We start from the raw sequence: 12891 nt of genomic DNA on the forward strand, positions 1-12891 counted from the left end.
ATCCACACTCGCCAGCATTCAGGTCCTGAGCAGGTGCACTTTGATCTGCCCTGAGGAGGATCGGCGAGTGTGTATGACGTAGACGTGTCATGCACACAGTCTTCAGAAAGAGGACGAAGATGGCTGAAAGGGGAGGCACCCGCACCGGAGAACGGAGACGCCCATTAGGCCCACTGCGCGACCGTTAGGCAAGTATTATAAAGTGTTTTTATGTTCTACTCCCGGCCTGGGCTCTTATATACGGCACGTTAGAATACTGTATATAAGAGTCCGGTGGTGGTGGCCGCAGCTTATAGGCCAAAAAAGTGGTGACAGGTTCCCTTTAAATGGGAACTGTACTGTCAACAATCTTTATGTTTAATATATCTTTATTATTGTTATTATATATTTGTATCAAATCAAGGTTACAAAAAGTATAATTTTCAATTGGCAGTTACATTTCTTTTAGTGTATGTTTATATTGAAGAAGCAGTCCAACAATAAGTTTCGACGCTAGCGACATCCTCTGCATATAGGGAATAAGGTTTCCAGGGTCTCATCGGGATCCGATTGATATTATACTGATCCCTGAAACCCTATGGGAGCGTCTCTTTTCCAAGAGAGAAAACCATCAAAACAAAACAATAGGAAAGCCCCTCCTAGTAATTGTCTGACGTACACTGTAACATATGTGATTGTTTTATACTACTCAACTATAAGAAACAGGTTCAGGAACTCCCACTCTAGGATTCCTTAAGATAGAATATAAGAAAGATTAAATAGAAATAAAGAGAAGTAAGACATAAAGCAGGAAGGGAGAATAAGGAGAGGAAAAAGAAAAGGAAGAAAAGAGAAACATATCACCATGATGTCACGTCACCAGTCACCTCGGTCGCAAGACCCACTAATCGTAGACCCCTTCTATTCTAGAGTACCTTGAGTTAGCCAGATCTGAAATTGTTGCGATTCTCTGAATTCAATCCAGGGATACCAGGTTGTGAACCAAGTCTGAATTGTGTTTGTGTCAGATGCCCTCAGCTCCTCCATACGGCGCAGACTATCTACAGCCTCCACCCAGTCTACTCTCTTCAACTCATAGGATGTTTTCCAGTGTCTGGGAATAATCTGTCTCATTGAGATTACAAAATAAGATAGATCTTTACGGATTTTGGAGACTGATCCATTAAAAATGGAAAGTAATGCTATCTCTGGCTTGGGGGTCACTTCCGACTGTGTGAGATGGTTATATAGGGAGAAAATTTCATCCCACAGTTTTCTAATCGTTGTGCATGTCCACTAAACGTGTAGCATTGTCCCTGGTGATCCCCGACACCTCTAACACTCGTCGGCAACCTCTGGGAAAATCATATGGAGTTTGTCTGGCGTTCTATACCATCTGGATAAAATTTTATAATTTAGTTCTTGTATCCTACTGGATACTGTTAATTTGTGTGTTAAGGTAAAAGTTTTGTTCCAAAGTTTTTCAGGAGAAACACGACCCATCTCTCTATGCCACTGGTCTATGTATCCGGGCAGGCCCCCTCCCCCACTCTGTAGCGACTCTATTTTATAGATTGTAGAGATAACATGAGTTGGTGTCTCCTGAGCAATACATAGCTTTTCAAAATGGGTCATTCCCTCATCAGATCTGGACCCCGGTGTCAAAGAATCCACGTAACTTCGAAGTTGAAGATAAAGAAACCAGTGTCCCGGTTCCGTCCGTCCTATCTCCCAGTAGGGAGTTCAATGTTCTACAAGCTGCGGAGGATACCACATCCCTAACACAGGGGATTCCCATTGTGTAGACAGAGATAAGACTGGGGTGAAACTCGTGTAGCCAACATGGGAACTGAGGGTTACCCACCAGAGGCGTCAGAGGTCCCGGATTTTTGGTCAAGCCGTATCTTCTATTGATGGTGCGCCATGTGCCAGTTAGGGAGAGGAGGAATGGAGACAGTTCTATGTTCGATAAGTGATCACCCGAGAACAGCCAAAAAATTCCCAATGCACTAGCTGGAGCCATGGTATGTTCCATTTCTACCCACAATTTATTCTCTTTATTGTGTAATAGATCTAGAACACAGTTTCCAACTGCCACCGCATGGTAGGCTTTAAAGTCAGGTAGTCCCATCCCTCCCTCCCACCGGGAGCGTATTACTAGAGAATGTTTCAGGCGAGATTTGGTACCGTGCCAGGTAAAATGCAGTATCATCCTTCTTAGTTTTTGAAAGAAGGGCTCTCCCAAATTGTACGGGATGGTCTGAAATAAATATAAAACTCTGGGTAAAATATCCATTTTTATAGTGTTAATTCTACCGAACCAAGAGATTGGGAGGTTATGGGAGGTGAGATCCCACTGAATGGAGTGCAAGAGGTCTGTGAAGATTAGGTCATATATGGTTTGGGGTCTGCTGGTATTTTAATCCCTAGATATTTAATAAAGCTACTACTCCATTTAAATGGGAAGGAAGGTTTAAGTGATCTTTCTTCTACAGTAGGGAGTGACACATTTAATATCTCCGTTTTCTGGAGGTTGAGCTTAAAATTAGACAATCTACCAAATTTCTCAAACTCCACCAGGACAGCCGGTAAGCTTATCCTTGGTTGAGTAACATAGAGCAATAAATCGTCTGCAAACACAGCCATCTTATGGGAACGGGGACCCACCTGTATTCCACTGATTGAAGGATTCCTCCTAATAGCGTTTGCTAAAAACTCCATCACTATAATGTATAAGTATAGGGACAATGAGCACCCCTGTCTGGTGCCGTTTCTAATCTCAAGTGGGCTGGACAAGCGACCATTAATGCTCACCTGAGCTGTGGGAGCTTGGTATAATGCCATTATCCAATTTCTCAGCTGAGGGCGAATCCCTATCCCCTAGAGTGAGGCTTCAAGGAAACCCCAATGAACCCTATCTAATGCTTTTTCAGCATCTACCATTAAAAAGCAGGCAGGGATTTTTTGCTTTCTAGCCCATGAAATCAAGGACATGGTTCTAATGGTGTTGTCCCGTGCCTCCCTCCCGGGAACAAAACAAATCTGATCCTTATGAATTAGTCTTGAGATATATGGATGTAGGCGAAGTGCAATCATTTTGGAGTATAGTTTAACATCAATGTTGATAAGCGATATTGGTCTGTCGTTTGCACATAGTAAGGGGTCCCTCCCCGGCTTGGGAATAACCGCTATCCGGGCTTGGAGAGATTGTTTAGGAAAGCCACATGTTTTAGATATAGAATTATAAGCTTTCAGCATCAGAGATCCACATGCCTCGCCACATAGTTTATAAAAACGAGGAGTGAGGCCATCCGGACCCGGACTCTTCCCTACTTTGAGAGCACTGATAACTTCTTTAAGTTCTGATTCCGTAAAGTCAGATTCCAACTCCTCCGCCTCTTCCACCCCCAACCTCCCTGGGTTATTTTCTCGTATGTATTCTCACGCGTCCCGTTCAAAATTTACAGCATCTGGCGTGTGTTGTGATGGTATGTTATATAATCAAAATATATATTATCAGCTCACCAAGCCTGCTGCAGACCTATAGTCGTCCTGTGGAGGATGATCAGCGCACAGATGGTCAGAAGTCACCAAGTAGAAATAGAATGTAAATCCAGCGCAATCACATAAATTTTAAAAAAGTTATCTTCTTTATTGTTCGTTTTCCATAAAATACAAGCAGGTACATGCAGCATAAAAATATAGATGTGCCCAGGTCAGAGCGACGCGTTTCAACAAACTGTCTTAATCATGGTCTGAGGTGATGGTTCAGACCATGATTAAGACAGTTTGTTGAAACGCGTCGCTCTGACCTGGGCACATCTATATTTTTATGCTGCATGTACCTGCTTGGATTTTATGGAAAACCAACAATAAAGAAGATAACTTTTTTAAAATTTATGTGATTGCGCTGGATTTACATTCTATGTTATATAATGATGCATAATATTTCTTAAATTCATCTAGGATGTCAGATGTAGAATGGATCTGGGTCCCCGACTTGTGTTAAGAGTAAGGCTATGTGCGTACGTGTGCGTATTACATGCAGTTACGCTGCGATCTGCAGCGCAGCGTAACTGCATGCGTCCTGCGTCCCCTGCACAGTCTAAGGAGATTGTGCAGGGGCCGTGCGCACGTGGCATATTCGAACGCAGCGATTCGGCTGCTGCCCGAATCGCTGCGTTCTAAGAAGTGACATGTCACTTCTTCCGTGCGGTTTGCATGCTGTCTATAGGGAGAGGCAGCATGCAGAGCGCACGTTCTCTGCCTGCACCATGCGCTTCAGAACGGAGGTTTTTCAGCTGCGCTCTGAAGCGCACCTTTTAGGTGCGGTGCAGAGCGCACACGTGCGCACATAGCCTGAGGATCAGAGGCTGAGACTGCCTGGGATGTAGAGTCCAGGCAAGCAGTCTTCCACTTTTTTTTTTTTTAACAATTAATTTTTTATTAATTTTCAAAAGAGTTTTTTACAAACATATTGGAACGGATATACAAAAACTGCGTTACTGGTCATATCGGTGTCTATGGCCTAAAGGCCGGAGAAGTAGGTAAGCAAAAATGAACATGTTCCAGGACAAATTCTGATTTGCCCTAACCTTAGTCCTTCAACATGGGGGACTGTCAACTACAACCTAAGGAAAGAAAACACGGATGAAGGGACGAAAGAGAGAAAGCGAGCTATAAAGTACGAAAAAAGTTGTAGAAGAAAGGGTCTATGGCATTGCACTTCACTTCAGGATCTGCCGATACATGGGTGATTCTAATAACGCCTCCCAGTGAAACCAAGTTTTGGCAACTGTATCCCTTTCCCGGTTGGAACCCGCTATCAGAGACTCCATACGGTGTATCAGATTCACCTCTGTAAACCACTCCTCCAAAGACGGGGGGGGGTCCATAGATCTCCAATGCCTGGGGATAACTGTTTTTGCAGCCTGCAATAGGTGTCTGAGAAGTTTCATAGTTTCATAGTTTCATAGTTTTTAAGGTTGAAGGGAGACTCTAAGTCTATCTAGTTCAACCTGTAGCCTAACATGTTGATCCAGAGGAAGGCAAAAAAAACCCAATGTGTCAAATAAGCTCCAATGGGGAAAAAAATTCCTTCCTGACTCCACATACGGCAATCAGACTAGTTCCCTGGATCAACACCCTGTCATAAAATCTAATATACATAACTGGTAATATTAAATTTTTCAAGAAAGGCATCCAGGCTCTGCTTAAATGTTAGTAGTGAATCACTCATTACAACATCATACGGCAGAGAGCTCCATAGTCTCACTGCTCGTACAGTAAAGAATCCTCATCTGTGATTATGATTAAACATTCTTTCCTCAAGACTTAGCGGATGCCCCCTGTTCCAGTCGCAGGCCTAGGTGTAAAGAGATCTTTGGAAAGGTCTCTGTACTGTCCCCTCATATGTTTATACATTGTGATTAGATCCCCCTAAGCCTTTGTTTTTCCTAACTAACTAACCCCAAGTTTAATAACCTGTCTTGGTATTGCAGCCCCCCCCCCATTCCTCTAATAATCTAGGTCGCTCTTCTATCTACCTGTAAGATTATGCTATTTATAACCTTCTATACTTTTGCTAACAAGAAATGCATCCATTCCTCTCTTAAATTCATTCAGTGAGTTGGCCATCACTACTTCCTCAGGAAGAGAGTTCCAGAGCCTCACTGCTCTTACCGTGAAGAACCCTCTTCTATGCTGATGTAGGAATTTTCTTTCCTCCAATCGAAAAGAATGCCCCCTTGTTCTTGTCATAGTCCTTGGTACAAACAGATCATGGGAGAGATGTCTATATGGCCCTCTGATATATTTGTACATATTTATTAGGTCTCCCCTAAGTCTTCTCTTTTCTAGAGTAAATAGACCTAATTTTGATAACCTTTCCGTGTATTGTAATGCACCCATTCCATTTATTATTTTAGTAGCCCGCCTCTGAACCCTTTCAAGTTCAGTAATGTCTTTCTTCAGCACCGGCGCCCAAAATTGCACACAATACTCCAAGTGTGGTCTGACTAGTGATTTGTACAGAGGGAGAATGATGTTTTCATCTCGTGCCCCCAGACCTCTTCTAATGCATCCCATCACCCTATTTGCTTTGGTGGCTGCTGCCTGACACTGGGCACTCCAATTTAGATTCTTATTGACTAATATGCCTAAGTCTTTTTCCATGTCTGATTTCCCCAGCAGTTTCCCATTTAGTAAGTAATCGTAGCATCTGTTTCTCCTTCCCATGTGCATAACCTTACACTTATCTGTGTTAAACCTCATTTGCCATTTTTCAGCCCAATTCTCCAATTTACTCAATTCCATCTGTAGTTGCAAACTGTCCTCCTTTGTGTTAACTACCTTACATAGTTTTGTATCATCTGCAAATACTGATATTTTACTCTGTAAACCATCCACCAGATCATTAATAAATATATTAAATAGTAGGGGGCCCAATACAGACCCCTGTGGCACCCCACTAGTAACCCTGGCCCAATCTGAGTATGCACCATTAATAACCACTCTTTGTTTTCTACCACTAAGCCAGCTACCTACCCATCTACACACATTTTCCCCGAGCCCAAGCTTTCTCATTTTACTTAGCAGGCTTTTATGTGGGACAGTGTCAAATGCTTTACCGAAGTCGAGATAAATGACATCCAATGATTCTCCTCGGTCCATGTGAGAGCTTACATCCTCATAGAAGCTGATCAGGTTAGTTTGACAGGAGCGATCCTTCATAAATCCATGTTGATATGGAGTTAAACAGTTATTAACATTGAGACATTCCATAATAGTATCCCTTAAAAACCCTTCAAACATTTTACCCACAACAGATGTTAAGCTTACCGGCCTATAGTTTCCAGGTTCCCTTTTGCACCCTTTTTTGAATATTGGTACCACATTTGCTAGCCGCCAATCCAGTGGAACAGACCCAGTTTCTATAGAGTCTTTAAATAAAAGGAATAGAGGCCTGTCTATCACATTACTTTACTCCCTTAATACCCGAGGGTGAATGCCATCAGGGCCTGGTGATTTGTCAATTTTAATGTTACTAAGTCGGTTCTGCACTTCTTCCTGGGTTAGGCAGGTCATACTTAATGGGGCATTTACATGATCACTCTGCATTTCCCCTGGCATATGCTTTTCCTGTGTGAACACAGTTGAGAAAAAAGTATTTAAAACATTTGCTTTTCCCACATCGCTTTCTATGATTTTACCCTCATTATTCTTTAAAGGGCCAACACCATCAATTTTAATCTTTTTTCTGTTTATATAATTAAAGAATAGTTTGGGATTTGCTTTGCTTTCCTTAGCAATGAGTCTCTCAGTTTCTACTTTTGCTAAATATATTTGTTTTTTACACATTTTATTTTTTTCTCTATAGATTTTTAATGCTTCCTCGCTGCCTTCTTGTTTTAGCTTTTTAAATGCCTTTTTCTTATTATTCATTGCCCCTTTTACATCCTTATTTAGCCACATTGGTTTTCTCCTGTTCCTAGCCCTTTTATTTCTGTATGGTATGGCTAGCTCGCAGTGGGTGTTTAATACCGATTTAAACATTTCCCACTTATTTTCTGTGCTCCCATTTTTGAGGACATTGTCCCAATCAAATTGGCGAAGGTCTTCTCTAAGCTGATCAAACTTTGCTTTCCTGAAATTCAGCATTTTTGTAACCCCCCTCCAAGGCACCTTACTAAAGGACAAGTGGAATTGTATTATATTGTGGTCACTATTCCCTAGGTGCCCATACACTCGTACGTCTGTTATTCTATCTGGCCTGTTGCTTAAAATTAAGTCCAGAAGGGCTGCCCCTCTAGTTGGGCCCGGCACAAGTTGGGACAGATAATTATCCTTAGTTACTGACAGAAACCGGTTTCCTTTCTGAGATACGCAGGTTTCAGTTTCCCAGTCTATATCGGGGTAGTTGAAGTCCCCCATAATAATCACCTCATTGTGATTTGCTGCTTTGTCTATTTGTTTCAATAATATATTTTCAGTAGTTTCTGTTATATTTGGTGGCTTATAACAAACCCCTATGAGGATTTTATTAGTTTTCCCTCCTTGTATCTCCACCCATAGAGACTCCACCTCTTCATTTCCCTCTTGAATATCTTCTCTTAGTCTGGGCTTTAAACTGGACTTTATATATAGACAGACTCCACCCCCTTTCCTTTTTTTACGATCCCTCCTAAACAATTCATATCCTTGCAGGTTAGCCGCCCAGTCATAACTATCATCTAACCATGTCTCAGTTATTCCTACTATGTCGTATTTCTCCTCATACATTACCAGCTCCAGTTCCTCCATCTTATTGGTCAGGCTTCTTGCATTGGTCAGCATGCAGGAAAGAAGTTTTGCTCCCCTTTTCTTAGCTTCGTTCTGATTACCCTGTCTTGGGTCCTCTTTACGGCATCTAGTATCCTTGATTAGTTTGTCCTTCTGTTGCATGTTCTTGTCTGCTGTTTTTTCTCCCATCCCCTCTTCTTCTAGTTTAAAGCCCTCCTGATGAGTGTGGCAAGCCTTCTGGCGAACGTGTGTTTCCCAGGTTTTGTGAGGTGTATCCCGTCTCTTGCGAGAAGTCCATCGTAGAGGTAATTCACTCCATGGTCCAAGAATCCAAATCCTTGCTGCCTGCACCACCGTCGTAGCCAGTTGTTCAAATCTAGTATCCTATTCCATCTTCTGACACCATGGCCATCGACTGGGAGGATTGATGAGAAAACAACCTGTACGTTCCGTTCCTTAATTTTCTTCCCCAGAATTTCAAAGTCTTCACAAATAGTTGGTAGATCATTTCTTGCCGTGTCGTTTGTTCCTACATGTATCAATAGGAACGGGTATTCGTCCTTGGATCCGAGGATAGTTGGTATCCTGTTGGCCACATCCTTGATTTTTGCTCCCGGTAGGCAGCATACTTCTCGTGCGGTTATGTCCGGCCTGCAGATAGTTGCCTCCGTGCCTCTTAGTAGTGAGTCGCCCATAACTACCACTCTTCTTTTCTTTCTGGATGCACTGCATTTTGCTCCTGAGTGTTTTTGAGTGTCTTTTGTTTCTGCTTTTGTTGACAAAGTAACTTCTTTTGATGATACTGTGTCTTCTCCTGTAGAGACGGTATCATCCTGAGCTGCGCCATTTTCGTTCTCCAGCATGAGGGCTTCATATTGGTTGCTAAGCTGTGTGGGTGGTGCCGACCACTTGATCCGCTGGCTTCTTTTGGTCACATGTGTCCACTTTTCAGCCTCTGTATGTGTTCTGAAGCTTTTCTCACTTTCCATATCCTGAATTGTTGCTTCTGCCTCGTCCAAGAAGTCCTCATGTTCTTTAATTAGCTTCAAAGTTGCTATTCTTTCTTCCAGTCCCTGCACCTTTTCCTCTAAGAGGGCAACAAGTTTGCACTTTTGACAGGTGAAGTTGGATTTTTTGTGCGGCAGATCCGTAAACATGTAGCATGTGTTGCAGGTGACCATGTGGATTTTCTTCTCTTCCATAATGCTGATGTAGCGTATGACAGGCGAAAGTTGCGCGCCGTACGGCGCGCGGTTTTGCGATGTTCTCAAACAGCGAGACCCGGCAAGTCCCAGCAATCGATCAGCTTACGGCGACTCTTCTCTTCTTAAACAGCTACAGTTATCACCACTATGAGATTGTGTTAAAACTATGCCACACTTATCTTCAGTCGCCTCCCTTTACTTCAGTACCTCGCACTCTCAGCACCTCACTTGCTCTGGCTGGTTTATATAGTTCTACAAGGACTACTAGAAGCTGCTAGAAGCTTCTAGAAACAGGTGTGGCTAATACTACTGACTAAATCACTAGACACACTTTTTTTTTTTTTTTTTTTAATCTAGATTTAGACATAGGGAACATGTAGAGCAGTATTGCTTCCGGAGATTGTGGGACTGCGATCTCCGTCACCTCCAACACCGTTTTGAGGACTCCGTTCCAGAAAGCGTTCAGAGTCGGGCAGGAGCACCAAATATGAGACATCGTTCCCAACTCCGTTCCACATCGCCAACATGTATCCGGTACCCCAGGGAACCATTTATTTAATGTGGCTGGGACCCTATACCATCTCGATATTATTTTATAACTCGTTTCTTGTGATTTGGATGCTATAATTGATTTATGAGAGAGGGAAAAGCATTTATCACATTGGGTTTTTGTGAACGTTTTATTAAGTTCCACCTCCCAGGCCTTACAATAAGGAGGAAGGGAAAGTAAATCTTTTTCCGAGAGCAATTTGTAGATGACTGATGTTGCATGTGGTATAGCCAATTTTTCGAGACATAACGACTCGAAGGTTGACAAGGGGCGTGTCAGTGTGTCTTTTTCTGGAAGCAGTCTTCCACTTTTGTCTCCAAATTCAAAGACATTTTTCTGAGCTTTGTCTCTAGCACACAAGGATTTTTGGTCTAAGATGGATAAGATTTGGTGCTGCAAAGTAGATATCTCTGCTTTGAGGACGTCGTTTGGTGTGTTTTTGTTTTTCTTTCTGACCCAGTTGTGATAATTCCTTTAACTCCGTCACCCTTTCCCTCTTAAGTCTGGAACCATGAGAGATACAGATTACACACTTCAGGGCTTCCCATTTTATTGGGTCAGGTGTCGGATCCATCGCATAGTCGGCCCCGAAATTTGTAATTGCTGTGTGAATCTCTTACAGGCATGCTTCATTTTTCAATAAGTTGTCATTAAGTCTCCAAGTATATCCCCAACCACTTCTATCTAACATTCCCACCTCTCCATAAACTGGCGCATGGTCTGACCACAAAAATGTATCCAATGAACATTTTGGAGTGTTGTCTAAGAGATCATGGGAAATGAATAAATAGTCTATTCTCGTGTAACTATTATGTGCTAGTGAGTGAAAGCTATAGTCCCTGACTCCGGGGTGCAGGATCCTCCAAAGGTCTACCAGTCTAAGAGACACCAACTCTTTTTTTTAAGTCTACGTATCGCAGAGTGAGGGACAGCTGACCTACCCGAAGACGAGTCCACTGCTGGGTCCAGGATCATGTTGAAGTCCCCGCCAAGGATAATACGGGAACCGCTGGCGAATTCTGAAAGTTTCCCAAATACCTCTAGAGCGAACGCCACCTGTCCCTGGTTTGGAAAATAAACATTAGCGATGGTATAAATACTGCCTAAAAAAAGATATCTTATGGAAGAGATAGCGTCCATCCAAGCCAAAGCAAGAATCGACTACTTCAGGTTGAAAGAACCGATGGAATGCCACAGAGACCCTGCATGCCTTACGATCCGGGTGAGGGCAATGGAACCATGTTGGGTAATTTTTTTTATTTTACAGCTGGGAACACCACCTGCTCTGAAGTGTGTCTCCTGTAACATAACAATTTTGATATTCTGTTTATGAAAACGGTACATGATCTGGCTTCTTTTTTCTGGCTTGTTTAGGCCCTTAACATTATACGTGCAGAAGGTTACGTGTGACACCATGGTATAGAGAATGTTTAGTGATAGTGTAAAGAGGAAGAAAAAGAGAAAAGAAGGTAGTGAAAGAAGAGAAAGTAGAGGTTAAAAGGAAGAAAAGTGTTAACCCGTGGGTTAGTTCAAGAAAATTTCTCAAACAACTATATTGACTTTTGTCAAGTACAGCAAAACGCTGCAGCCCTAGGAGAGGTGAGAGAAGCCTCCAGCAACAGGTTGGAGCCCCCGCCTCCCCGACTAATGCACATACTATGGGGTATCCAAAACTCCCCCCGCCCAGGCACATTGTGGATGAGAAGGCCCGAGACACCCCAATTTGAAACTGTATGAAACACAGAGACTAATAGAACATCCTAATATAACAAAATATCGATCAGGAAACATAGCATCTTGAAAATAAGAGCTCAAATAATGATTGGTACTATATTCTGATATAGAATGAGCTCTCAATAGACAAATAGGCAGATGTATTAAGTATTATCTCTCTATATGAAAGACAAACAACATGTGTGAGGTCAACATCGGTGAGCATAGTGCGGAAAAAAATAAGGGGATGGCCCTGATCCCCCTTTTCAACTCCATCATCCAAACTCGGCCGCGCCAGTCACATCAGCGATAGCCAGACTGTGAGGATCTTCTGCCTTTCTTGGTTTGGACTTGATTCCACTGCTCTCTAGGTGGAAGAGGTGCCGGTGTTTTCGGTGTTGGCCAATCTGGCAGATTAATCATGGGCAGCTCAAAAGTCCCCAAAAAATTTGGGAGATCTCCCAGGCCCTTGAGAGTTGACGTTTTTCCATTTTTCCTTGCGAACAACTGGAAAGGGTACCCCCATCTGTATGGGATATCCTTATCTCGTAGAGCGGAAAGCAATGGTCTCAGGGCCCTGGGTAGCTGGAAGTTTCTGCGTGCCAGATCTGGGAGAACCAGCAGGGGAGTCCCTTGATGTGAGCCCGACCCATTGTCCCTGCAGCTTTTGAGAATAGCTTCTTTCTCTTTATAAAAATGGATTCTACAAATTACATCTCTTGGGCGTGCAGGGTCGGACGGTTTAGGACCCAGTGCCCTGTGGACAGGGCCGTATTTACCATTAGGCACCCGTGGTCCGGTGCCTAGGGCGGCAGATTGTGAGGGGCGGCACCTTCTGGCAGCAAAAAAAAAAAAAAAAAAAAAAAAATTTTTTTTTTTTTTCTTTTTTTTTTTTACATTTTTTTTTTTTGTGGCTGCGGAGCACAGGGAGCTGATTGACCCCGGAACTGCCGGCGCCTGCACTTCCGGGGTCACAGGCGCGCGCCAATCAGCTCCTTCCTCTGTGCTGCGTCCACTGCTGTGTGGACGTCACATGCAGAGCTCACAGCAGGACGCCGCGGATGACGCCGTGATGGAAGCTGGTGTCAGAAGAGGATACTCACGTGAGCCAGGAAGATGGCGGCGGGCACTGGAGCAGGTAAGTGGATTCATAAGGAGCGTGGG

The 12891-nt window shown here is 43.2% G+C and overlaps 1 protein-coding gene across 6 annotated transcripts in view; it reads left to right on the forward strand.

Annotated features, from left to right (window-relative positions):
• Positions 1-12891, forward strand: part of LOC142311221 (gastrula zinc finger protein XlCGF66.1-like) — a 48994-nt gene that overhangs the window by 13891 nt on the left and 22212 nt on the right. The window lies entirely within an intron of this gene.

This window comes from Anomaloglossus baeobatrachus, chromosome 5 (assembly GCF_048569485.1).
Source record: "Anomaloglossus baeobatrachus isolate aAnoBae1 chromosome 5, aAnoBae1.hap1, whole genome shotgun sequence".
NCBI lineage: Eukaryota > Metazoa > Chordata > Amphibia > Anura > Aromobatidae > Anomaloglossus > Anomaloglossus baeobatrachus.